Raw genomic sequence first — 25923 nt, forward strand, 5'->3', positions numbered from 1 at the left:
TATCAGTTAGGTCTAACTGGTCCATTGTATCATTTAAAGTTTGTGTTTCCTTGTTAATTTTTTGTTTAGTTGATCTATCCATAGGTGTGAGTGGGGCATTAAAGTCTCCCACTATTATTGTGTTATTGTTAATTTCCCCTTTCATTCTTGTTAGCATTTGCCTTACATATTGTGGTGCTCCTATGTTGGGTGCATATATATTTATAATTGTTATATCTTCTTCTTGGATTGATCCTTTGATCATTATGTAGTGTCCTTCTTTGTCTCTTTTCACAGCCTTTATTTTAAGATCTATTTTATCTGATATGAGTATTGCTACCCCTGCTTTCTTTTGGTCTCTATTTGCATGAAATATCTGTTTCCAACTCTTCACTTTCAGCCTGTATGTTTCCCTTGTTTTGAGGTGGGTCTCTTGTAGACAGCATATATAGGGGTCTTGTTTTTGTGTCCGTTCAGCCAGTCTTTGTCTTTTGGTTGGGGCAGTCAACCCATTTACATTTAAGATAATTATTGATAAGTATGATCCCATTGCCATTTACTTTATTGTTTTGGGTTCGTGTTTATACACCCTTTCTGTGTTTCCTGTCTAGAGAAGATCCTTTAGCATTTGTTGGAGAGCTGGTTTGGTGGTGCTGAATTCTCTCAGCTTTTGCTTGTCTGTAAAGCTTTTGATTTCTCCTTCATATCTGAATGAGATTCTTGCTGGGTACAGTAATCTGGGTTGTAGGTTTTTCTCTTTCATCACCGTAAGTATGTCCTGCCATTTCCTTCTGGCCTGAAGACTTTCTATTAAAAGATCATCTGTTATCCTTATGGGAATCCCCTTGTATGTTATTTGTTGTTTTTCCCTTGCTGCTTTTAATATTTGTTATTTGTGTTTGATCTTTGTTAATTTGATTAATATGTGTCTTGGGGTGTAACTACAGGGTTTTAATCTGTTGCACCTGTCACTTCCAAAGTGGTTCCCTCTGTTTATTTTGGCTTTGTCTGTCTGCAGTTCTCTTTAGTGTCTAATTTCCACTCTGACACAAGGAGGCGAAGGTGGTCACTTCTTTAGGTTCACTTGTTCACTGGTGCTGTGGGGAGTGAGGGACACTGTAAACAAATATCATTGGCGTGTGTGGGGAGTGCTCGCAGTGCCCCGGCCGCACTGGGTTTGCCCCTGCTCACGGTGTGTGTGCTTTCCCAGTCTACATTGTTCAGGCTCCAGGTTGCTCTACAGGGGAATTGTCTAAAGTGGGCCCTGGGTTGCGTGCACTTCCCAGGTCTAAGCCGCTCAGGTTCAGGTTCTCGGGTACTCCACAAAGACGCAGACTGGGATAGGCCTGTGTTTTGTGCCCGTCCCAGGTCCAAGCAGCTCAGGCGACCAGTTGCTTGGTGAGTGCACTCTCCCTAGGTGGGGGGTGCATCTTATCACCTCTCTGATCCCGGCCACTTGGTTTCCTGGGTGCGCAGTGGGAGGGCCCTCTCAGGTGTGCGGTGTGTCTTTTCTGGGGAGCTGATCTCTGGCTGCGATCCTCCCGGCGGATGTCGACCCTCCCGGCGGATGTCAACCATCCCGGATCCCAGGAAGTCTTGGTTAGCAACTGGGAGCCTGCTCACAGTTTGGTAGAGGATGCCGGCTCTGGGGTCGAATTTGCCCCTTGCCTTTCCAGCTCTCGCTGCTGCCTGCCTGCCTGCCTTCCTGCCTCCAGCGGGGGATGGGCCGGTCCGAAGCAGGCTAGCTCTCCTTTGGTATTCGCTCATCCTTTGTTCTGTGAGTGGGCCCAACGGTGCTTTAGGTAGGGCTTTTAGAGGGACAGTTCTCTCTTTCTCTCTTTTTTTTCCCTTTCTCTCTCTGGCTATCCCACAGTGTGGGTTGCTATCTCATTTTAGCTCCCTCAGATTGCCCTCAATGCAGACCAGGCCTCTCTGTTCAACCCCCGCTTGCTGGTGGCAGATGCCAATGTCTGGGTTACTTTTCTGCTGGGAGTTGCTGTTAGGCATGTAAGCTGTGGGTTTTATTTATTAGTTATTTATTTTTCCTCCTGGTTATGTTGCCCTCTGAGATTACAAAACTCCCCACAGACCCGCCGGTGAGAGGGTTTCCTGGTGTTTGGAAACTTCTCCTCTTTTAAGACTCCCTTCCCAGGATGGGTCTCCATCCCTACCTCTTTTGTCTCTCTTTATCTTTTATATTTTGTCCTACTTCCTTTCGAAAACAATGGGCTGCCTTTCTGGGTGCCTGATGTCCTCTGCCAACATTCAGAAGTTGTTTTGTGGAATTTGCTCAGCGTTCAAATGTTCTTTCAATGAATTTGTGGGGGAGAAAGTGGTCTCCCTGTCCTATTCCTCCGCCATCTTAGGACTGCCCCCTGGCTGTGATTTTCTATCCTCGTAATGTTATCAGGTTTTGGTATTATGGTTACATTGGCCCCATAAAGCAGGAAATGTTCCTTCTTTTTCTATTCTTTGGAAGAATTTGTATGGGATTAGAATTGTTTTTTCCTTAAATAGTTGGAAAAATTCACCAGTGAAGCCAATTTTGTCTGAATATTTTTGATGGAAGGTTCCCCCCCCCCATGTATTTTAATTACAGATTTGAGTTCTTTAAAAGTTATTGATTATTCAGGCTTCCTATTTCTTCTTTTGCCAGTGTGAAGACATTATATTTTTCAAAGAATTTATCTATTTCATGTAAACATCTGAATTAATTAGCTAAGGTCATTAATAATGTCCTTTTATTAAACCCTTGATAATGCTGTTGGTCTTAAGTGATGTCTCTTTTTTCATTTCTGACATAAGCAATTTGTTATTTTTCCTTTCTTTTTCTTAATCACATTTGTTGGGGTTTACTGATTTCATCTATTGACATTATTGATTTTTCTCTGTTGTTTGGTTTCTGTTCTTCTCTGTATTATTTTCTCGTCCTTTTTCTCTTTTAATTTCTTGAGTTAGAAGTTTAGACCAGAAGTTGACAAACTAGGCCTGGAGGCCAAATCTGACTCTCTACGTGTTTATAGAAATAAAATTTAATTGGAACACAGTCACCTTCATTTATTTACATATTGTCTATGGTACTTTCATGCTGCAATGGCAGGGTTGAGTAGCTGCAAGAGGCCCCCAAAGCCTAAAATATTTACTATCTGGGCCATTATAGAAAAAGCTTGCTGACCCCTGGTTAAGATAATTGATTTAAAATCTTTCTTCTCTAATATATAAATTCTATTGAATAATTTCATATCTCTGTAAGTACTGCTTTGCTGCTGCTACTGCTAAGTCACTTCAGTCGTGTCCGACTCTGTACGACCCCATAGACAGCAACCCACCAGACTCCCCTGTCCCTGGGATTCTCCAGGCAAGAACACTAGAGTGGGTTGCCATTTCCTTCTCCAAAGCATGAAAGTGAAAAGTGAAAGTGAAGTCGCTCAGTCGTGTCTGACTCTTAGCAGACCCCATGGACTGCAGCCTTCCAGGCTCCTCCGTCCATGGGATTTGCCAGGCAAGAGTAGTGGAGTGGGGTGCCATTGCCTTCTCCGAGTACTGCTTTACTTCTACACTATAAATTGATATCATTTTCATTATTATTCATTTCAAATATCATCCAAATTTCCACTGTGATTTCTTTCTTGACCCATTGACTATTTAGAATATACCCATTGGTTATATACAATGTACTCATTATATGTTGCTTAATTTACAAACATTTGGGGATTTTCCAATGATCTTTTTAACACTGAACTTTTAGTTTAATTACACTATATAGAGAGAATATACTGTGCACGATTTCTATACTTCGAAATTTATTGAGACTTGCTTTATGGTCCAGATATAGTCTATCTTGGTAAATGTTCACTGTACACTTGGAAAAGAAAGTGGGTTTTGAAGTCGTATTTAGTGTTCTATATATGTGTTAAAGAATCTGCCTACCAATGCAGGAGATGCAGGAGATGTGGGTTCTATTCTTGGGTCGGGAGGATCCCTTGGAGTAGGAAATGGCAACCTACTCCAGTGCTCTTGCCTGGGAAATTTCAATGGATAGCAGAGCCTGGTGGTCTACAGTCCATGGGGTTGAAAAGAGTCAGATATGACTGAATAACTGAGCACAGCACAGCACATATGTGTTATGAAAGGTCAATTAGTTAAGTGCTTTGTAAATGTTTTATATTCTTACTGATTTTTTTGGTCTGCTTTTTCTATTGGTTACTGACAGAATTGTGTTTAAATCTCTAATCATGATTGTAGATTTTTCCATCCCTCCTTTAACTTGGTCAACTTTGGCTTTATATATTCTGAAGCTTTATTATTATTATGTGAATTGCAATTTCGATTGATCCTTTTCTTATTACAAAATGTTCCTCTTATTTCTAGTAATGTTTTTGCCTTAAAAAGTCTACTTTGTCTGATACTATATAGTTACAATAGCTTTCTTTTGGTTAATGTTTACTTGGTATAATTTTTAAACACCTTTTTACTTTGAGCCTTTCTGTATCCTTATATATAATATATCCATTATGAAAAGCATATAGTTAGATCTTCAAAAAAATTCAGTGTGATTATTTTGTCTTTTAATTAGCATTTAGTACATTTGTATTTTAAGGTATTATTGCATGTTAAGTGGAGACCACATATTATATCAGATATGTTCATTATTTCTTCATATTATCTTGTTAGTTATATATTCTTTATTTTTCTTTTAATGGTTACCTTGAAGATTACGAATCTTTTGTTAATTACAGCCTACCTTAAATTAGTATTTTTACCAATTTCTAATATAACAGTTTCACTTTTCATTTATACTGCCTCCTTTTATGCTACTGTTGTCATATATTTTACTAGAGCATATGTTTTAAACCCCGTAAGACATTACTGTTTTAAAAATCAGCATTAATATATATTTTATTCTCTTTTTGTTTCTGTTTCCTTTCCTGAATTTCCTTTCTTTCGCTGAGGATTATATTCTTCTTAAAGAACTCTGTTCAGAAGTTCTTTTAGTGGAGATCTGCTAGCAACAGATTCTCTTAGCTTTGTTTGTCTCTATTTATGGCACAATAAGAGAATATTGTTCCAATGTCTGTGAGTTCTGTAATTGTTGTTTAATAGTTAGCTATCAGTTTTATTGTTGCTTTTTTAATATGCTGTATTTTCTGTTTTCTCTAGATTTTTTTTTTTCTCTGTCTCTGGTTTTCAACAGTTTATTATGTGCCTAAAGTATCACTGGGATTCCCAGGTGGCTCAGGGGTAATGAATCTGCCTGCTAATACAGGAGACATGGGAGATATGAGTTCTATCCCTGGGTTGGGAAGATTCCCTGGAGAAGGAAATGGCAACCCACTCCAGTAGTTTTCTTGCTGGGAAAATCCCATGGACAGAGGAGCCTGGGAGAGTACAGTCCATGGGGTTCGCAAAGAATCAGACATGATTGAGTGACTGAACATGCATGCTAAATGTCATTTGCTTTATATTTATCCTCTTCCCGGTTTAAAAATATGCAATTTGATGGCTTTTGTCAGCTTTGGGGAAATTCTGAGACAAAACTGCTTCAAATATTGCTCGATCCCATTGTTTCTCTTTTTCTGACATTCCAATTACATGTGTGTTAAATTTTGTTCTTCATGTCTCATATATGAATTTTGTTCTTTTCTGTATTTTCTGTTCTCCTCCACCCTCATATCTTCAATGAGGTGCTTCAATCTGGGTGGGTTTTTTTTTTTTCCTCTTGCTGAACCTATCTTCTGGAGTTCACTAATTCTATGTTTTGCAATGTCTAATCTGCTATTAAACTCATACATTGAAGTCTTAAGTATTTTTTTTTTTCAATTTTAGGCTTTCCATTTTTTATTCTTAAAAATAGATTCCAGATTTCTTGTGAAAGTCTCCACTTTTTTTCTAATTTCTTAAAAATATTAATCACAATTATTTTAAATTTAATATATGAATTTTTTATTGATTTTTTTCTTGGTAGGTTTTCAGTTATTTGATTCTTTGTTAAAATAGCATGCCTCATTATTTTGAACTGAATGATGGGCATTTTGTATGAAAAATTGTAGGCTCTGGATAATGTTATTTTTCTCCAAACAGGGTTAAGCTTTTTGGTAGGTAGCTACAGAATACATGGATCATCTAAATGTTTGCTGCTGCTGCTGCTGCTGCTGCTGCTGCTAAGTCACTTCAGTCGTGCCCGACTCTATGTGACGCCATAGATGGCAGCCCACCAGGCTCCCCTGTCCCTGGGATTCTCCAGGCAAGAACACTGGAGTGGGTTGCCATTTCCTTCTCCAATGCATGAAAGTGAAAAGTGAAAGTGAAGTCGCTCAGTTGCATCTGACTCTTTGCAACCCCATGGACTGCAACCTACCAGGCTCCTCTGCCCATGGGATTTTCCAGGCAAGAGTACTGGAGTGGGTTGCTATTGCCTTCTCCTCTAAAAGTTTAGACTTTGTTAAAGATAACCTATTTCGGCTTTGCCTTTTCTCCAAGGAACTCTTGGAGTATGGTCCTTTACCCCTAGATAGTGACTCTTCATGGGCATTATTTGAAAGCCTAGAGTGATTATCACAGCCCCGCACCTTGTTGGACTTAAACTCCAACTTCTGTTATCCAGCACTGTGTTACTGCTAAAATCTTTTCTTACATCTTTAGCCTTCCAGCTGCTCTTTTCTGCTGGCTTTATTGAAACTTCATTTTGTGCAGCTTTAGAGTTGGCAATGCTCCAAGGGAAAATTATACAGAAATTTTTTGGACTCACTTCACTAATGCTAACTCTGTTTCATGATTTTGCTCCTCAAATATCTGGCACTTCTGTCCTCAGTTCAGTAACATTGTTGTTTTCTTGCTTGAACTCTATTCTCTGATGCTGAAAATGGTCAAGTGGCCTAAGAAAAAACACCAGAGTGAATATAATGATTACTTCTATACTTTCCTTCTATCAGTGATCTTGTCTTGCTTGCACTGATTGCCCTCAAACAGTGTTTTTATGTATTTGTGCGTGCGTGTGAGTGCTAAGTCGCTCCAGTCATGTCTGACTCTGTGACCCTATGGACTGTAGCCTGCCAGGCTCCTCTGTCCATGGCATTCTCCAGGCAAGAATACTGGAGTGGGTTGCCTTGCTCTCCTCCAGGGGATCTTCTCGACCCAGGAATTGAACCTGGATCTCTTATATCTCCTGCATTGGCAGGTGGGTTCTTTCTCACTAGTACCACCTGGGAAGCCTATTTGGTTCATCTTTTAAGAGTATTCTTATTTGAAGGGTTAGTTGACAGAATCTACTCAGTTATAACTGGAACTGAGAATCTCCCTTTGTTTTTTGAACATGTCCATATTCATTTTTTCTGGGCTCTTCTGTAATTTTTGGAAAATGATGTTTTCTGGTTGCTTGTATTGATACATTCCCTGCTCTCAAAAACCCATACTAAACTATTTTTCTTTTTAGTTTTATACAGAGTAATGATATTTCAAAATCAATATCTGAATCCTAGGCTCATCAGGGAATATTAAAACTACTAAGTTAAATGGTATTGGGGAATAGTAAATTCACATAATGCCTAAGTATCATCTATTAGATTTCTTGCTAACTGCAAAAAGGAAAACAAACCTTGACAATGCAGAGAATGGATAGTCACCACCCTTACCAAGTGACTAAACTTGGTGTTGGTAGCAGTGAAAAAACCTGATATATGTGCCTTCTGATGTGATGTGATGTAATATAATATGAAATGCATGACTTCTGATATGAAGTACTCTTGCCAAAAAAATGTTTTACTGGCATTTGATTGTGCTTTCAGACCTAAAGGAAATATAGGGGATTGAGAAATAAGACACATGATACTATTAAGAATCAATCACACAAATCTAGAATGTGAAATATTCTATAAGACAATTGGCCTGGGCTCTTCAAAAAGTCATTGTCATAGAAACAATGGTGGTGGTAGGGGACTGGCACTAACTAATCTTGATTAAGAAATTAAAGAAATATAACAACCAAGTGCAAGGAGTGAATTTTGTTTAGATTTTAGCTTGGGGAAAAAACCTATAAGTGACATCTTTTGGATAATTTGCAAAATTTGAATAAAGAGGTATTTAGTGATATTGGAAATTATTTTTAATTTTCAAGGGCATTGATCATAATACCATAGTTATGTGGACTGATGTCCTTGTTTTTAGGAGATGTTTCAGTATTTAAGGAAGAAGTGTCATAGTGTCGGCAACTTACTTTCAAAAGACATACACACATTTATACGTACATACAGAGAAGAGAAAAAGAGAGGCAAAAAATAAGTATGGCAAAATGTCAGATTTAGAAACTAGGTGGTAATTATACAAATGTTCATTGTACAACATTTTTGTAGTTTACAATTTTTAAAATAATAAATTGGGGGAAAATCAATAGGGAAAATGGGCTCAACATTAGGGAAAAAGTAAGCATTTCTACATGGGCATCAGGCACATGAAAAGCTGCTCAAAATCTCTAATTATTAGAGAAATGCAAATCAAAACCACATGAGATATTGCTTCACATTGGCAAGTATGGCCAGTGGCCACCATTAAAAAGTCTGCAAATAAAAAATGCTAGAGAGGGTGTGGAGAAAAGGAAACGCTCCTACAATGTTGGTAGGAATATAAGATGGTGCAGCAACGATGGAGGTTCCTCAGAAAACTAAATATAGAGTTGCTGTATGATCCAGCAATTTGACTTTTGGGCATACATCCAGACAAAACTATAATTCAAAAAGATACATGCAGCAATATTCACAATAGCCAGTTCATGGAAACAAGCTAAATGTTCATTGACAGATGAGTGTATAAAGAAGATGTGGTGTATATATATATACATATATATATATACACAATAGAATATTACTCAGCCCCCATAAAAAAGAATGAAATAATGCCACTTGCAGCAACTTGGATGGACTGAGAAATTATCATACTAAGTCAGTTAAGTCAGAAAGAGAATGACAAATACCATATTATATCACTTATATTTGGAATCTAAAATATGACACAAATGTACTTATCTATGAAACAGAAACAGATTCACAGACGTAGATAGAGAACAGACTTATGGTTGCCAAGGAGGGGGTGATGGAGGGAGGAAGGGAGTTTGGGCTTAGCAGAGGCAAACTATTATATATAGAATGGATAAACAACAAGATCTTACTGTATAGCACAGGGAACTATATTCAATATCCTGTGATAAAGCATAATGGAAAAGAATATAAAAAATGTATAGATATGTATAACTGAATCACTTTGTTGTGCAGCAGAAATTAACACAACATTGTAAATCAACTATACTTCAATTACAAAAGCATAAAACCACAGACAGAAAAAAAAGTAAGAATGTTCTCTATCAGATCAGATCAGATCAGTCGCTCAGTCGTGTCTGACTCTTTGCGACCCCATAAATCGCAGCACGCCAGGCCTCCCTGTCCATCACCAACTCCTGGAGTTCACTGAGACTCATGTCCATCAAGTCAGTGTTCTCTATATTCCTTTACAAAAATATAGAATTTGAGAGAAATGTTATTAGCTTCTATTAAAATAATGCAAAAAATGCATATAGTAATAGACTATTCTCCAAGAATGGCAAGTAAATAGTTTTTAAAATTTTGAGGAACTTTCTTAAGATTTCAAAGGAATTATTTTATTTTGGGGGGGGTGGGTGGTGAGAGGAAATGTTTAAAACTAAGAGTAAAAGACATTTTTTTCAGTTTTCTACTGCTTTTTACACTCAGCTATGCCAATTTGAGGAAAATGATATAAGATTAGGGAGAAAAATACTAACTAGAGAGTTTGAGAATGTTGCCAACGCTGCAATGTGCAATGCACGTGAGGTTTGAGTAAGGAAAAAGAAACATTGGTCCCTGCTCTCATGGAACTTCCCTATAGGGAAGATGGCTGTTAATTAAAAATTCACACATATAAACTTTGATAAGAGCTACAAAAGAAAAGTGAAGTTCTATAAAGACTATATAGGGAGGGTGGAATCTAAGGCAGATCTGAGAAGACTTCCTCCAGGAATTGTTGCTTAGACTGAGAACTGAAGGCTGAAGTGGGGTAAAATAGGCAACGGTGGGGGCAGTTACTTTCAAGCAAAGGGAAAAGCCAGTGTACTAGTTTGAAGAGGGAAGAAGCAAAAAGACATTTGAGAAACTGAATAGGATGTAAGGCTGGAGTGCAGAAAGCAAGGGAGTGGTTAACAAGTGAGGTGGGAGATGGAAACAGAGGCCACAGCATACTATATTTAAGCATAATGGAAAATCACTGAAGCAGGACAGTAACATAATCAAATTTGCATCATTAATAGTTCTCTCTGGTTAAAGTATGCAGAAAAAAATGAAGGGGGTGATTATGCCAATAGTTGAGAGAAGAATGCTGGTAGTTTGAAGGCTGGAGGCATGTTAGTGGACATGGAAGGAAATGGATGGATTTGAGAGATATTTAGAGGGTAAAATCGATGGGCACTGGTTTGGACATGAGGGAAATGTCATGGATGCCTTTCAGATTTCCAGTTTCAACAGCTAGATAAAAGGTGGAATCATTCCCTGAGAAAAATATCAAATGAGAAACACATTTGAGTTTGTTTCTGATTTTGAGATGTTCTTAAGGCATGAGATACTGAATCAGATACCTCTGTATGTCTGGATAGTCTTTAAAAATTATAAGTCTATGATAATTACAAGTAAATTTCACTTCCAGTGGACAGAATTTGTTCCTAAAATGAAAGAAAATTAAATAGAGATGAGCATCAAATCGTTCCATTACAGTCTCTGATTCTGACTATGAATCAGAGATGTTTCTTTGGGATTACTTGTGAAATAATTTAATTAATTGTATTTTATTATCTATTTTAGCATGTTTTACCTGAGTTAGTGTTTGAAAGAAAGCTAAAACATAAAATTAACTTGATTTTTCCCTTCCCTTTCATTTTCTAGGAGTTCCACAGCTAAATATGATTAGCGTCTTTTATAAAATTTATAAAAGACAAGGAGTGACAGGATTTTTCAGAGGCATGACTCCAACTTTCTTAAAGTTGTTTCCTTCAGTTTGTATAAGCCATATGGTTTACGAATCAGTAAAACCACTCTTGGGAATAGTGTAAAAATGAAGTCCTGAACTATCATTTTATGTACATTTATAAGCATGAAAATGTCTTTGCTTTCTCATTAAACTTCAAGAGGTCTGTATTAAAATATGATGTATCTATTTTCCAAAAAGATAAACATATAAATTAGACTTAAATATTAAATTTTAATTTTATGTAAGCCAGAATTAAAGTTTATTAAGTTCTTTATGAATTAGGATGTTTAATTTTCATAAAATCCACTTAAGCTTCTCAACAGTTCAATGAACACTCAACAGAAATTTCCATTTAAGTGGATTAAAATGCAATTTATATTACCTAATATAACATAATTACATTATTAACCTAATATAATTTTGTGTCATAGAATAAAGTTGGAATATTTTGCTACTCCTGCTTTCTTTTGGTCTCTATTTGTGTGGAATATCTTTTTCCAGCCCTTCACTTTCAGTCTGTATGGTCCCTTGTTTTGAGGTGGGTCTCTTGTAGACAGCATATATATATATAGGGATCTTGTTTTTGTATCCATTCAGCCAGTCTTTGTCTTTTGGTTGGGGGCATTCAACCCAATTACATTTAAGGTAATTATTGATAAGTATGATCCCGTTGCCATTTACTTTGTTGTTTTGGGTTCACGATTATACACCCTTTCTGTGCTTCCTGTCTAGAGAAGATCCTTTAGCATTTGTTGAAGAGCTGGTTTGGTGGTGCTGAATTCTCTCAGCTTTTGTTTGTCTGTAAAGCTTTTGATTTCTCCTTCATATTTGAATGAGATTCTTGCTGGGTACAGTAATCTGGGTTGTAGGTTTTTCTCTTTCATCACCTTAAGTATATCCTGCCATTCCCTTCTGATCTGAAGAGTTTCTATTGAAAAATCAGCTGTTATCCTTATGGGAATCCCCTTGTGTGTTATTTGTTATTTTTCCCTTGCTGCTTTTAATATTGTTCTTTGTGTTTGATCTTTGTTAATTTGATTAATTTGTGTCTTGGGGTATTTTGCCTTGGGTTTATCTTATTTGGGACTCTCTGGGTTTCTTGGACTTGGGTGACTGTTTCCTTCCCTATTTTAGGGAAGTTTTCAACTATTATCTCAAATATTTTCTCATGGCCTTTCTTTTTGTTTTCTTCTTCTGGGACTCCTATGATTTGAATGTTGGGGCATTTAACATTGTCCCAGAGGTCTCTGAGATTGTCCTCATTTCTTTTAATTCATTTTTCTTTTTTCCTTTCTGCTTCATTTATTTTTACCGTTCTGTCTTCTACCTCACTTATCCTATCTTCTGCCTCCATTATTCTACTGTTGGTTCCCTCCAGAGTGTTTTTGATCTCATTTATTTCATTATTCATTATTGACTGACTCTTTTTAAATTTCTTCTAGGTCCTTGTTAAACATTTCTTGCATCCTTCAATCCTTGTCTCCAGGCTATTTATCTGTAACTCCATTTTGTTTTCAAGATTTTAGATCATTTTTACTATCATTATTCTGAATTGTTTTTCAGGTAGACTCCCTATCTCCTCCTCTTTTGTTTGGTGTGGTAGGTGTTTATCCTGTTCCTTTACCTGATGAGTATTTCTCTGCCTTTTCTTCTTGTTTGGATTGCTGTATTTGGGGTGGCCTTTCCGTATTCTGGCAGTTTGTGGTTCCTGTTTATTGTAGAGGTTCCTCCCTGTGGGTGGGGTTGGACGGGTGGCTTGTCAAGATTTCCTGGTTAGGGAAGCTTGTGTCGGTGTTTTGGTGGGAGGAGCTGGATTTCTTCTCTCTGGAGTGCAATGAAGTGTCCAGTAGTGAGTTTTGAGATGTCTATGGGTTTGGTGTGACTTTGGGCAGCCTGTATGTTGAATCTCAGGGCTATGTTTCTGCATTGCTGGAGAATTTGTGTGGTATGTCTTGCTCTGGAACTTGTTGGCTCTTGGGTGGTGCTTGGTTTCAGTGTAGGTATGGAGGCTTTTGGATAAACTCTTATTGATTAATGTTCCCTGGAGTCAGGAGTTCTCTGGTGTTCTCAGGTTTTGGACTTAAGCTTCCTGCCTCTGGTTTTCAGTCTTATTCTTACAGTAGCCTCAAGACTTCTCCATCTATACAGCACTGCTTTCGAAGAGTAAAAATTCAACCCATTTTAGAGGTTTTTATACTTTTATGAGCAAAGGATGGGGGAAATTCCAAAGGTCTCTTCAGAATTAATGAAGAAACAAAGGCACTTGAACAGGTACTTTCACACTTCAGAAAACAGAAAAGTCAATTTAAACATTATTACCAGAGTGATAAATTACTATTTAAGATTTGCAATTTTAGACTTTGGGGGTTAAAAACACAGCATTACCTCTGGAATTCACCTTTGATTATCTTAAAAAACACCTTTGTTGGGGCTTCCTTTGTGCCTCAGAGGTAAAGAATCCACCTGCCTACCAATGCAGAAGACACAAGTTCCGTTCCAGATCTGGGAAGATCACACACAGCACAGAGCAACTAAGCCCATGTGTCACAACTATTGAACCTGCCAGGGAGCTGCAACCACTGAGCCCATGAGCCCTAAAGCCCATGCTCCATGGCAAGAGGAGCCCCCAAAAAAAAAAAAAAAAGATAACAACAAACAACAAAAAACCAGCTCTGTTAAGAAGGCATTGGAACTTATGGCTACTAAGGGAGAAAGCAGGGAGGGATAAATTGGGAGATTGGGATTGACATATACATACTGCTGCTGCTGCTGCTGCTAAGTCGCTTCAGTCGTGTCCGACTCTGTGCGACCCCATAGATGGCAGCCCACCAGGCTCCCCCGTCCCTGGGATTCTCCAGGCAAGAACACTGGAGTGGGTTGCCATTTCCTTCTCCAATGCATGAAAGTGAAAAGTGAAAGTGAAGTCGCTCAGTCGTGTCCGACTCTAGCAACCCCATGGACTACAGCCTACCAGGCTCCTCTGTCCATGGGATTTTCCAGGCAAAAGTACGGGAGTGGGGTGCCATTGCCTTCTCCACATATACACACTACTATACATAAAATAGATGACTAATGAGAACCTACTGTATAGCACAGAGGACTCGACTCAAATCTCTGAAATGACCTATATGGGAATAGAATCTAAAAAAGAATAGATATATGTATAACTGATTCACTTTGCTATATAGCAGAAACTGACACAACATTGTAAATCAGCTATACTCCAATAAAAATTAATTAAAAATAAAATAAAATCATAAAAAAGAAGTCATTGGAACATCTAGTGGTCCAATGGTTAAGACTCAATGCTTCCACTACAGGGCCATGAGTTCTGTCCCTGCTTGGGGAAGTTCTGTATGCTGTGCAGAGTAGCCGAAGAGGAAAAAAAAAAAAAAAAAAAAAACCATTGGATATTCTTTCTTTGAAGTGCCTGGGCAAGTCTTCTTTTCTTTTTTTAAATCTAAATATTGTTTGCCTTTTTCTTCCTGATTTGTAGGACTTTTTCAAACTTCTTCATAGGACTCATTTATTAGCAGTATGTATTGTGAATACCTTTTTCATTTTGTGACTGGAATATCAACTTTCTTAATTGTTTCTTTGGATGAACAGCAATTCCAAATATTGATGAAGTCTATAATTTCTCAATTTTCCTTTTATGGTTTGTAGTACAAACAAAAATAATAAGAGACTGTATGTGACCTACAATGCCTAAAGTATTTACTAATTAGTTCTTTATAGAAAAAAAAAAAAAAGAGAGAATCCCTGAACTATACTAATGAGTTGAATATAGTTGTGATTCACAGTTTAGAAATTTGTTTAGCTGCCATCACCACTGTCAAGTCTGCTTCAAGATACCCATGAAATTGGTCAATAAACATTGGATTGTTGAGTCCAGGCACCAAAACTTATCTGAACTCTGATATCCAAGAAAACAACAGGAATAAGCAGCCTTACTTATTCTTTCCAAATTCTGTGTAAGGTTTTTGGGGAAGCTAATTTTCATATAGAACCCTAACTTCAAAGGAGTTTAGAAACGCAGTTTTGAGCATTCCACAGTCTCCAAAGAAAAATGTAGAATGAAGGTTGGAAGAGCCAGTCCAAAGTATCTGCCATAGCTCCCAAGTAATTCTATAAACAACTGATACTATTACACCAAATATCCCACTAATGAAATTTCCAAACTGCTTGTTGTAAGGATATGGTTTCTAACAAGAAAAGTAGTAATAGCAAACTTTTTAAATGCTTACCATGGGCTAGTTGCAAACACTTTACATCATTTTTTTTACTTTGATTATGATCCTATGAGCTAGGTATAATTGTTATCCCCTTTTTGCAAATGAGAAAATGGAGTCTTGGAGTAGTTAAGTAGTTTGCCTAAGGTTGCATAAGTGGTAAGTGGTAGAGGTGGGATTCAAGTTCAGGTGTGTCTTCTAGTGCTTTTAATCGTATGGTTGAAAGAAGTTAATAAAGGGGTAGAGAGATGAAACAAACTTTGGAGAGATTCTAAGTCCTTCAACAAACATGAAATGCTAGAAAAAGTTAAGTTTAAAGGACAATGGAATGAAAGTCCCTCTGGAGAGTATAACTTGTTTATAGATTTAATAAAACTTTAAACATATGCTGAAGTCTTTTTTCTGTCCAGAACTCTGCTGCACTCAGGAAGTTGAGTAAGACTTCATTCCTGTCATCAGATAGAAATATAGTCAGCCATAATATGATAAATACAATCTTTTCCTGGTGAGCGGCTTGATTATATTCCTACTATCAGTTCAGTGCAGTCACTCAGTCATGTCTGATTCTTTGCGACCCCATGGATTCAGCACACCAGGCCTCCCTGTCCATCACCAACTCCCAGAATTAACTCAAACTCATGTCCATTGAGTTGGTGATGCCATCCAACCATCTCATCCTTTGTCATCCCATTCTCCTCCCGCCTTCAATCTTTCCCAGCATCAGGGTCTTTTCAAATGAGTCAGTTCTTTATATCAGGTGGCCAAAGTATTCAAGTTTCAGCTTCAACATTAGTCCTTCCAATGAACAGTCAGGACTGCTCTCCTTTAGGATGGACCGGTTGGATCTCCTTGCAGACCAAGGGACTTTCAGGGGTCTTCTCCAACACCACAGTTCAAAAGCATCAATTCTTCAGTGCTCAGTTTTCTTTCTAGTCCAACTCTCACATCCATACATGACCACTGGAAAAACCATAGCCTTGACCAGATGGACCTTTGTTGGAAAAGTAACATCTCTGCTTCTTAATATGTTGTCTAAGTTGGTCATAACTTCTTCCAAGGAGTAAGCGTCTTTTAATTTCATGGCTGCAGTCACCACCTGCAGTGATTTTGGAGCCCCCCAAAATAAAGTTAGTCACTGTTTCCACTGTTTCCCCATCTATTTCCCATGAAGTGATGGGACCAGATGCCATGATCTTCATTTTCTGAATGTTGGGCTCCGCCAAGCCAACTTTTTCACTCTCCTCTCACTCTCATCAAGAGGCTCTTTAGTCCCTCTTTGCTTTCTGCCATAAGGGTGGTGTCATCTGCATATCTGAGGTTATTGATATTTCACCTGGCAATCTTGATTCCAGCTTGTGCTTCTTCCAGCCCAGTGTTTCTCATCATGTACTCTGCATATAAGTTTAATAAGCAGGGTGACAATATACAGCCTTGACGTACTCCTTTTCCAGTCCATGGAACCAGTCTGTTGTTCCATGTCCAGTTCTAACTGTTGCTTCCTGACCTGAATATAGTTTTCTAAAGAGGCAGGTCACGTGGTCTGGTATTCCCATCTCTTTCAGAATTTTCCACAGTTTATTGTGATCCACACAGTCAAAGGCTTTGGCATAGTCGATAAAGCAGAAATAGGTGTTTTTCTGGAACTCTTTTGCTTTTTTGATGATCCACTGGATGTTGGCAATTTGATCTCTGGTTCCTCTGCCTTTTCTAAAACCAGCTTGAATATTCCTACTATAGTTCCCCTTTATATTGATGACTAACCCAAAATGTACAGAATACTATATGTATAGGAAAATATTGAACAACATTTAGTTAGTAATAGCTAGTTACTTAACTTTAAAATTCAACTTTGTTGATGCATAATTTACATTTAATAAAATATGTTCATTTTAAGTATTCATTGTGATGAATTTTTATGAAAGTATACATTTGTGTAATGACTATCACATTGATTTCTATTATTTCCACAATGTATTGAGTTTTATCTGTGTTATATATCAGTAGTTCATTCCCTTTAAATGCTGAGTAGTATTCCACAGCATGACAATACCACAATTTGTTTATCCACTGATGAAGAATGTTCCTTCTAAGCTTTTGGCTATTATTAATAAAGCTGCTCTGAATATTGGTGTACCAACACCTTTTTTTTTGACACATATTTTCAGTTCTCTAGAGTTAAAATATAGAGATGGAATTGCTGGATTATATACTATTTGTTCAATTTATGAGAAACTAGCAAACTGTCTTTTTGCTTGTTCTATTTTACATTCCTACCAGCTACCCAAAATCACTATAGATGGTGATTGCAGCCATAAAATTAAAAGACGCTTACTTCTTGGGAGGAAAGTTATGACCAACCTAGACAGCATATTAAAAAGCAGAGACATTACTTTGTCAACAAAGGTCCGTCTAGTTAAGGCTATGATTTTTCCAGTGGTCATGTATGGATGTGAGAGTTGGAAAGAAAACTGAGCGCTGAAGAATTGATGCTTTTGAACTGTGGTGTTGGGGAAGACTCTTGAGAGTCCCTTGGACTGCAAGGAGATCCAACCAGTCCATCCTAAAGGAGATCAGTCCTGGGTGTTCATTGGAAGGACTGATGTTGAAGCTGAAACTCCAATACTTAGGCCACCTGATGCGAGGAGCTAACTCATTTGAAAAGACCCTGATGCTGGGAAAGATTGAAGGCAGGAGGAGAAGGGGATGACAGAGGATGAGATGGTTGGATGGCATCACCGACTCAAATGGACATGAGTTTGAGTTAACTCTGGGAGTTGGTGATGGACAGGGAGGCCTGGCGTGCTGCGGTTCATGGGTCGCAAAGAGTCGGACGTGACTGAGCGACTGAACTGAGCTGAACTGAAGCAGCTACATACTAGAGTTTCAGTTGTTCTATAAACTCAGCACTACTTGATAGTGTTTTTAATTTTATCCATTCTAGAGTGGTATCTCATTGTGGTTTTAATTTGTATTTCTATAATGTCTAAGGTTTTTTGAGCATTTTACAAATAAGTCATTCACATATCTTCTTTTGTGAAATGTTTGTTCAGGCCTTTTGCTCATTAAAAAAAAAATTGGGTTTTTTGGTAATATTTTAAGTGTTCTTAAGTACTGTAGATAAAAGTATTGAAATATTTTCTCCCAAACTCTGTCTTGCCTATTTTCATAACAATATCTTTTCAAGACACAGTTTCAAGGTTTTTTTTTTTTTTTTTTCTTTATGGATATCCTATTCTAGTACTATTTGTTGAAAAGACTATCCTTTCCTCATGGAATTGTTGAAAATAATTTAATTATACATGTATAGGTTTATTTCTGATCTCTGAAACTTATTCTTTTTCAAAATAGTTTTAGTAATTCAACATCCTTTGCATTTCCACATAAATTTTAGAATCAGCTTATCAGTTTGTATAAACAAGCCTATTAGGAATTAGTTTAGGATCACATTAAATCTCTAAATCAAATTGTAGAGAATCAACTCAGTCTATGAGCCTTTCAGTCTATCAAGATGATATATCTTTCCATTTATTTAGGTATTCTTTAATTCAAAAATACTTTCACTTTTGGATGGTGCACATATTTAACTAAATTTATTACTAAGTGTTTCAGTTTTGATGCTGTTTAAATGTTATTAAATTTTATTTTCCAATTATTATTATATATATAGAAATAGAACTTTTTATATTGACTTGTTTTTGGAAACTTTGCTAAATTCATTTATCAATTCAAAGAGTTGTTTTGTACATTCCTTGTGATTATCTGTGTAAATGATCATGCCATCTGCAAATAAGCAAAGTTTGACTTGCTTCTTTGAAATATGTGTTTTTCTCTTTTTCTTACCTCACTGCACTGGATAGAACATCCAGTACAGCATTGAATAGAAGGGGTGAGAACATTCTTACCCAGTCATTTTGGCTTAGTGGGAGAAAACATTTAGTCTTTCACCATTAAGTATGGATGATAGCTTTAGTTTTACATAGCTTGTTATTCAAGTTTACTGTTTCTTCTTTTGCCAGCTTTAAAAATATGTCTTTCAAGGAATGTTTCCATTTCATCTAAGTTGTCAAATTTATTGCCATAGAGGAGTTCATAATGTTCTCTATTATTTTAGTATGTATAGAATTTGTAGTGATGTTTTCTTTTCAAAAAATATTTTATTGAAGTACGGTTGACTTACAATGTTTCAGGTGTACAGCAAGGTGATCCAGTTATACAAATACACACCTATTATTTTTGAAATTATTTTCCATCATAGGTTATTACTATAGCTCCCTATGCTATACAGTAAACTTTGCTTGCTTGTTGCATATCTATTTTTAAATTAGAAATCTAGCATTCTATTCATACTAAGTCAAACAAGTAGAATCAAAATGTCATAATTTTTTTAGTTAGGCAAAAGTTCTTAAGATTTGAAAAATAGGCAATGCAAAGAATGTTCAAACTACTGTACAGTTGCACTCATTTCACATGCTTCAAAGTAACTCTCAAAATTCTCTAAGCTAGGCTTCAAGACAGTATGTGAACTGAGAACTTCCAGATGTTCAAGCTGGATTTAGAAAAGGCAGAGGAACCAGAGATCAGATTGCCAACATCCATTGGCTCATAGAAAAAGCAAGAGAGTTCCAGAAAAGCATCTTCTGCTTCATTGACTACACTAAAGCCTTTGACTGTGTGGATCACAACAAACTGTGGAAAATTCTTAAAGAGATGGGAATATCAGACCACCTTACCTGCCTCCTGAAAAACCTGTATGCAGATCAAGAAGCAACAGTTAGAACTGGACATGGAACAATGGATGAGTTCCGCATCAGGAAAGGAGTTTGTCAAGGCTGTATACTGTCATCCTGCTTATTTAACTTACAGAGTACATCATGTGAAATGCCAGGCTGGATGAAGCACAAGCTGGAATCAAGATTTCTGGGAGAAATATCAATATCAATAACCTCAGATATGTAGATGACACCACCCTTATGGCAGAAAGCGAAGAGGAACTAAAGAGCCTCTTGGTGAAAGTGAAAGAGGAGAATGAAAAAGTTGGCTTAAAACTCAACATTCCGAAAACTAAGATCATGGCAACTGGTCCCATCACTTCATAGCAAATAGACTTGGATATAATGGAAACAGTGACAGAATTTATTTTCCTGAGCTCCAGAATCACAGCAGATAGTGACTGCAGCCATGAAATTAAAATAATTTAATTTTTTTTCTCCTTGGAAGAAAAGCTATGACAAGCACAGACAGCATATTATAAAACAGACATTACTTTGCCAACAAAGGTCTGCCCAGTCAAAGCTATGGTTTTTCCAGGAGTCATCTATGGGTGTGAGAATTGGATCATAAAGGAGGCTAAGTGTTGAAGAATCGATGCTTTTGAACTGTGGTGTTGGAGAAGACTCTTGAGAGTCCCTTGGACTGCAAAATTATCAAAGCAGTCAATCCTAAAGGAAATCAATCCTGAATATTCATTGAAAGGACAGATGCAGAAGCCGAAACTCCAATACTTTGGCCATCTGATGTGAAGAACTGGCTCATTGGAAAAGACCCTGATGCTGGGAAAGATTGAAGACAGGAGGCGGGGGGACAACAGAGGACAAGATGGTTAGATGGCATTATGAACTCAATGGATATGAGTTTGAGCAAGCTCCAGGAGATGGTGAAGGACAGGGAAGGCTGGCATTCTGCAGTCCATGGGGTCGCAAAGATTCGGACATGACTGAGGGACTGAACAACAACAATACATGTTGTGTGTGTTTGTGTGTGTGTGTGTGTTTTAAAAAGCTTTTCTACTACATTTGGTAAAGTCTTGAGAAAGAACATCAAAAGCAAAAAAAGAGAGATGGAGAAATTGGAGAACATAAACTAAATGAAATGGGAGCACTGAATATGCAATAGAGAAAGTGAAACAAACTAGGTAAAAGATCATCGTAAGTCTAATTGTTTTTCAACATGACTGCTCATTAGAGACATTATTTGGCACTCTGGAGAAAATGCCATACCTGAGAATTTGTATTTTTCAAGAAATTTCAAGATAATTCTGATATGCATCTGGATTTTAAAAAGTGATTAAAATTTTTCTATTAGATCCTAGTTTTGGTGATATAGAGTTCTCTTGTTTTTCTGTTGACCAATCATGATACAATGGTTAAGTGAAAAATAGTTACATAATCACAATAGTAAAAGATGTTTATCAGTTTTCACAATCAATAACGAGACAAAAAAAGATAATTATAATTGCAAGCCATAATGGGAACATAATTAACTCAACAATATAAAATAATTACATACAATTTGGGAGGGGAGGCTAAGCAAAGTGATGTGGTAAGTGGAACTGCATATATGCATATGTTTTCATTTACACAGCCAGTCTATGTCTTTCGGTTGGTGCATTTAATCCATTTACATTTAAGGTAATTATTGATATGTATGATCCTATTACCATTTTCTTAATTGTTTGGGGTTTATTTTCTGTAGGTCTTTTCCTCTTGTGTTTTCTGCCTAGAGAAGTTCCTTTAGCATTTGTTGTAAAGCTAGTTTTGTGGTGCTGAATTCTCCTAACTTTTGCTTGTCTGGAAAGCTTTTGATTTCTCCATCATATCTGAATGAGAATCTTGCTGAATTAGCATAGTCTTGGCTGTAGGTTCTTCTCTTTTATTGCTTTAAATATATCATGCCATTCCCTTCTGGCTTTGTAGTTTCTGTTGAGAAATCAGCTGATAATCTGATGGGAGTTCCTTTGTATGTTATTTGTCATTTTTCCCTTGTTGCTTTTAATGTTTTATCTCTTGTCTTTAATTTTTGTCAGTGTGTTTACTATGTGTCTTGGTGTGTTCCTCCTTGGGTTTAGCCTTCCTGGGAGTCTCTGTGCTTTCTGGACTTGGTTGATTATTTCCTTTCCCATGTTAGGGAAATTTTCAGCTATTATCTCTTCAAATATTTTCTCAGGTCCTTTCTCTCTCTCTTCTCTTTCTGGGGCCCCTATAATGTGAATGTTGGCACATTTAGTGTTGTCTCAGAGGTCTCTTAGGCTGGCTTCATTTCATTTCATTCTTCTTTCTATATTCTGTTCTGTGGCAGTGATTGCCACTATTTTGTCATCCAGGTCATTTATCCATTCTTCTCCCTCAGTTATTCTGCTATTGATTCCTTCTTGTGTATTGTTCATCTCTGTTTGTTTGTTTTTTAGTCCTTCTAGGTCATTGGTAAACATTTCTTGTATCTTCTCAATCTTTGCCTCCATTCTTTTCCGAAGATCCTGGATCATCTTCACTATCATTATTCTGAATTCTTTTGCTGGAAGGCTGCCTATCTCCACTTCCTTTAGTTGTTTTCCTAGGATTTTTATCTTGTCCCTTCATCTAGGACATAACTTTTTACTTTTTCATTGTGATTAACTTTCTGTAATATGGTTTTTGTTTTAGCTGCTCTGAGACTGTGCTTCTTGCTTCTTCTGTCTGCCCTCTGATGGATGAGGCTGAGAGGCTTGTGTAAGCTTCCTGATGGGAGGGACAGGTGATTGGAAAAACTGAGTCTTGCTCTGGTGGGCAGGGCCTTGCTCAGTAAAGCTTTAATCCAATTATCTACTGATGTGTGGGGTTGCACTCTCTCCCTGGTAGTTGTTTGGCCTGAGGTAACCCAGACCTGGAGTCTACAGGCTCTGGTAGGGTTAATGGTGAACTACAAGAGGGTTTATGTGAAGGGGGACCTTCCAGTACCCCCATCCCCATGCCTCCACAGGAAGCCCTGCAACACTAGCTGGTAGTTTTGGTTCAGTCTCCTGTGGGATCACTGCTCCTCTACTCTGGGTCTTGGTGCGTGTAAAATTTTGTTTTTGCCCCCCAAGACCAGAGTCTCTGTTTCCCCTAATCCTCTGGAAGTCCTTTAATCAAATTCTGCTGGTGCTCAAGGATAGATTCCCTGGGGATTCCCAGTCCCTTTGTCAGATCTCCAGACTGGGAAGCTTGATGTGGGGTTCAGAAACTTCACAATAGTGTGAGAACTTCTTTGGTATTATTGTTCTTCAGTCTGTGGGTCATCCACCTGGCGGGTATGGGATTTGATTTTATTGTGTTTGCACCCCTACTACCATCTTGCTGTGGCTTCTTTGTTTTTGGACATGGGGTATCTTTTTTGGTGGGTTCCAGCATTCTCCTGTCAATGGTTGTTCAACAGCTAGTTGCAATTTTGGTGCTCTTGCAGGAGGAGATGAGTGCATGTCCTTTTATTCTGCCATCTTGAACCAGAAGCTGATGTTTTCTTGATATTGGTAATATTTTTTCTTTATTGGTCTAGTTGAGGTTTATCAATTTTATTAATTTTTTCCATGAAAATAGTTTTTAATTTTACCAATTTTCTTTATTGTCTTTTATTTCATTGATTTCAAATCTTTAAAATCCTTCTTGCTACTTATTTGGCATTAATTTGCTCTTCTTTTTATAATTTCTTAAAGTAGAACCTTAGTCACATATTTAAATTTTTCTTGTTTTCTAACACAAACATGTAAAGATATAATGTTAATCTAGACACTAGTTTAGCTGTATTCTACATGTTTTGATATGCTTTCATTATCATTCAGTTCAAAATATATTCTGATTTTTCCTGTGATTTCTTCTTTGACCCATGTGTTATTTAGAAGTAAATCATTTAATTGCCAAGTGTTTGTGTAGTCTTCACTATCTTTTTGTGATTGATTCCTAATTTAATTTTATTGTGATCAAAGAAATACTCTGTATGATTTCAGTCATTTAAGTTATTGACTTGCTTTATGGCCCAGCATATGATCTTCCTTAGTCTTTCAGCTTTACATGTGCAGTTGAAAATAATGTTGATCATATTACTGAAGTATTTTATACCCTATTGACAGTTTCCTCATTCTATCATTTGGCTCTAATTGTGGATGTATCATTTTCACTTTGCAGTCTGTCCATTTTTACTTTATGTAATTTCAAGCTTTGTTATTAGCTACAAATACCTTATGATTGTTATACTATCTTGGTGAATAAACCCTCCTAAGATTATAAAATGTCTTTGTTGTCTTGAAGTCTTCTTTGGTTAATATTAATATAGCTACCCCAGCTTCCTCAAGATTAGTGTTTTCAAGTATTTCCTTGTCCATCCATTTACTTTTAACCTATTTGTATCTTTCTATTTCAGTTTTTTAGAAAGTATATAGTTGGGTCTTGTTTGCTGTGCCTTTTTATTGAAGCATATAGAATAATTATTGACATGGTTTTAAGTCCTACTTCTTTCTTGTTTTGCTTATCTCAACTGTTCTTTTTCCTTTTCCCCTCTTACATTCTTCTGTATTAATTCAGTGTTTTTTGGTATTCTATTTTATCTCTTCTATTGGTTTATTAGCTATACTTCCATGTTTTTTTTCAACGGTTGCTCTAGAGTTTCTAGATGCAGTTTTAAATGTATGCTAAGTCGCTTCAGTCATGTCTGACTGTTTGCAACCCTATGGACTGTAGCCTGCCAGGCTCCTCTGTCAATGGGGATTCTCCAGGCAGAATACTGGAGTGGGTTGCCAGGTCCTCCTCCATTTAAATGTATACTACCTCACATATAATGTGAGAACCTTCTAGTAGTATACTTCTATGACCCCTCTCCCATCCTTTTTCCTATTGCTGTTGTGTATTTTACTTCTACATAAGTTCCACAATATATTCTGTTTTTGACAGTTAATTATCTCTTAAAGAAAAAGTGCTTAATATTTACATATGCCTATTACTTATAATATTTTCTAAAAGCTTTATTAATAGCCTTCTGTTTATTAATTCCTAAATCTCATTCATTTAAATAACATGTATTTTATCATTTGTAGTCACATCTCAGTTATCTTTATTTATATATGCTTTATATCTAATATAAAGCATATGTTTATTAGGTTGAATTTTATTTCTTTACACACCTAGAGCACACTAGATGGTGAGCTGCTATGAGAGCAGATTCAATGTTCTTTACTTTTATATCTTTAACACTTATTAATAACAAATGGTATAAAAACTGATGGAATAAATAACATCTCAAACTGTTATTTTGAAAAATAAGTGAATTTTATTCTGTGGTCTGTGGAATTTTACAAGAAAACTTAACACTGGTGGGCTTGTCATTAGATTATGCCATTGACTTTCAAAGGATATGACTAGGGATTGAGGATGCAAAGCTTCAATGCAACAAATTACAGAACTAGGTTTTTACCTACTCCCTCAACTCTATCTACTGCAATTCTGTAGAGCCTCAACTGTAGATGATTTCAGGCTCTTTTTGTGGGAGGCTGTAAGAGAGTATAAGGAATGGCAGAAATATGCGATGTTCCCGAAGACAAAGTAAAAAGTTAAATACTTCAGAATGGAGGGCGTGGTCAGCAGTGTCTTAAACAGAACTGGGATTAAGTAAAGCAAGCATTTTCGTGTCCTCTGGATTCTGTGACGAGGAAGTTCAGTGAGATAGATGGTGGTAGCTGAGATGAGACTGCAGTGGATCCAGGAGAAAAGTGGGAGGTGAAAGGACACAGGTTCTTGGAAACAACCGCAGGTTCCCAGGGAGGGGAAGAGAGAGACATAGACGAAGGCTGCTAGGGGGAGGACTACCTTCTTTAGCTCTACCTCCGCTGGGTCAGCGGGGTCCCGACTGCAAAGCTATGACCTACGCGGTGGCACTGGGCGCTCTCAGCAGAGGTGCAGGTCGAGCA

General features: G+C 37.2%; 1 protein-coding gene across 1 annotated transcript in view; it reads left to right on the plus strand.

The window, feature by feature from the left end:
• Positions 1-25923, plus strand: part of LOC102272537 (mitochondrial adenyl nucleotide antiporter SLC25A24) — a 73107-nt gene that overhangs the window by 46794 nt on the left and 390 nt on the right. The gene's annotated exons all lie outside the window — the stretch shown is intronic.

The sequence above is a fragment of the Bos mutus genome, chromosome 3, assembly GCF_027580195.1.
Source record: "Bos mutus isolate GX-2022 chromosome 3, NWIPB_WYAK_1.1, whole genome shotgun sequence".
NCBI lineage: Eukaryota > Metazoa > Chordata > Mammalia > Artiodactyla > Bovidae > Bos > Bos mutus.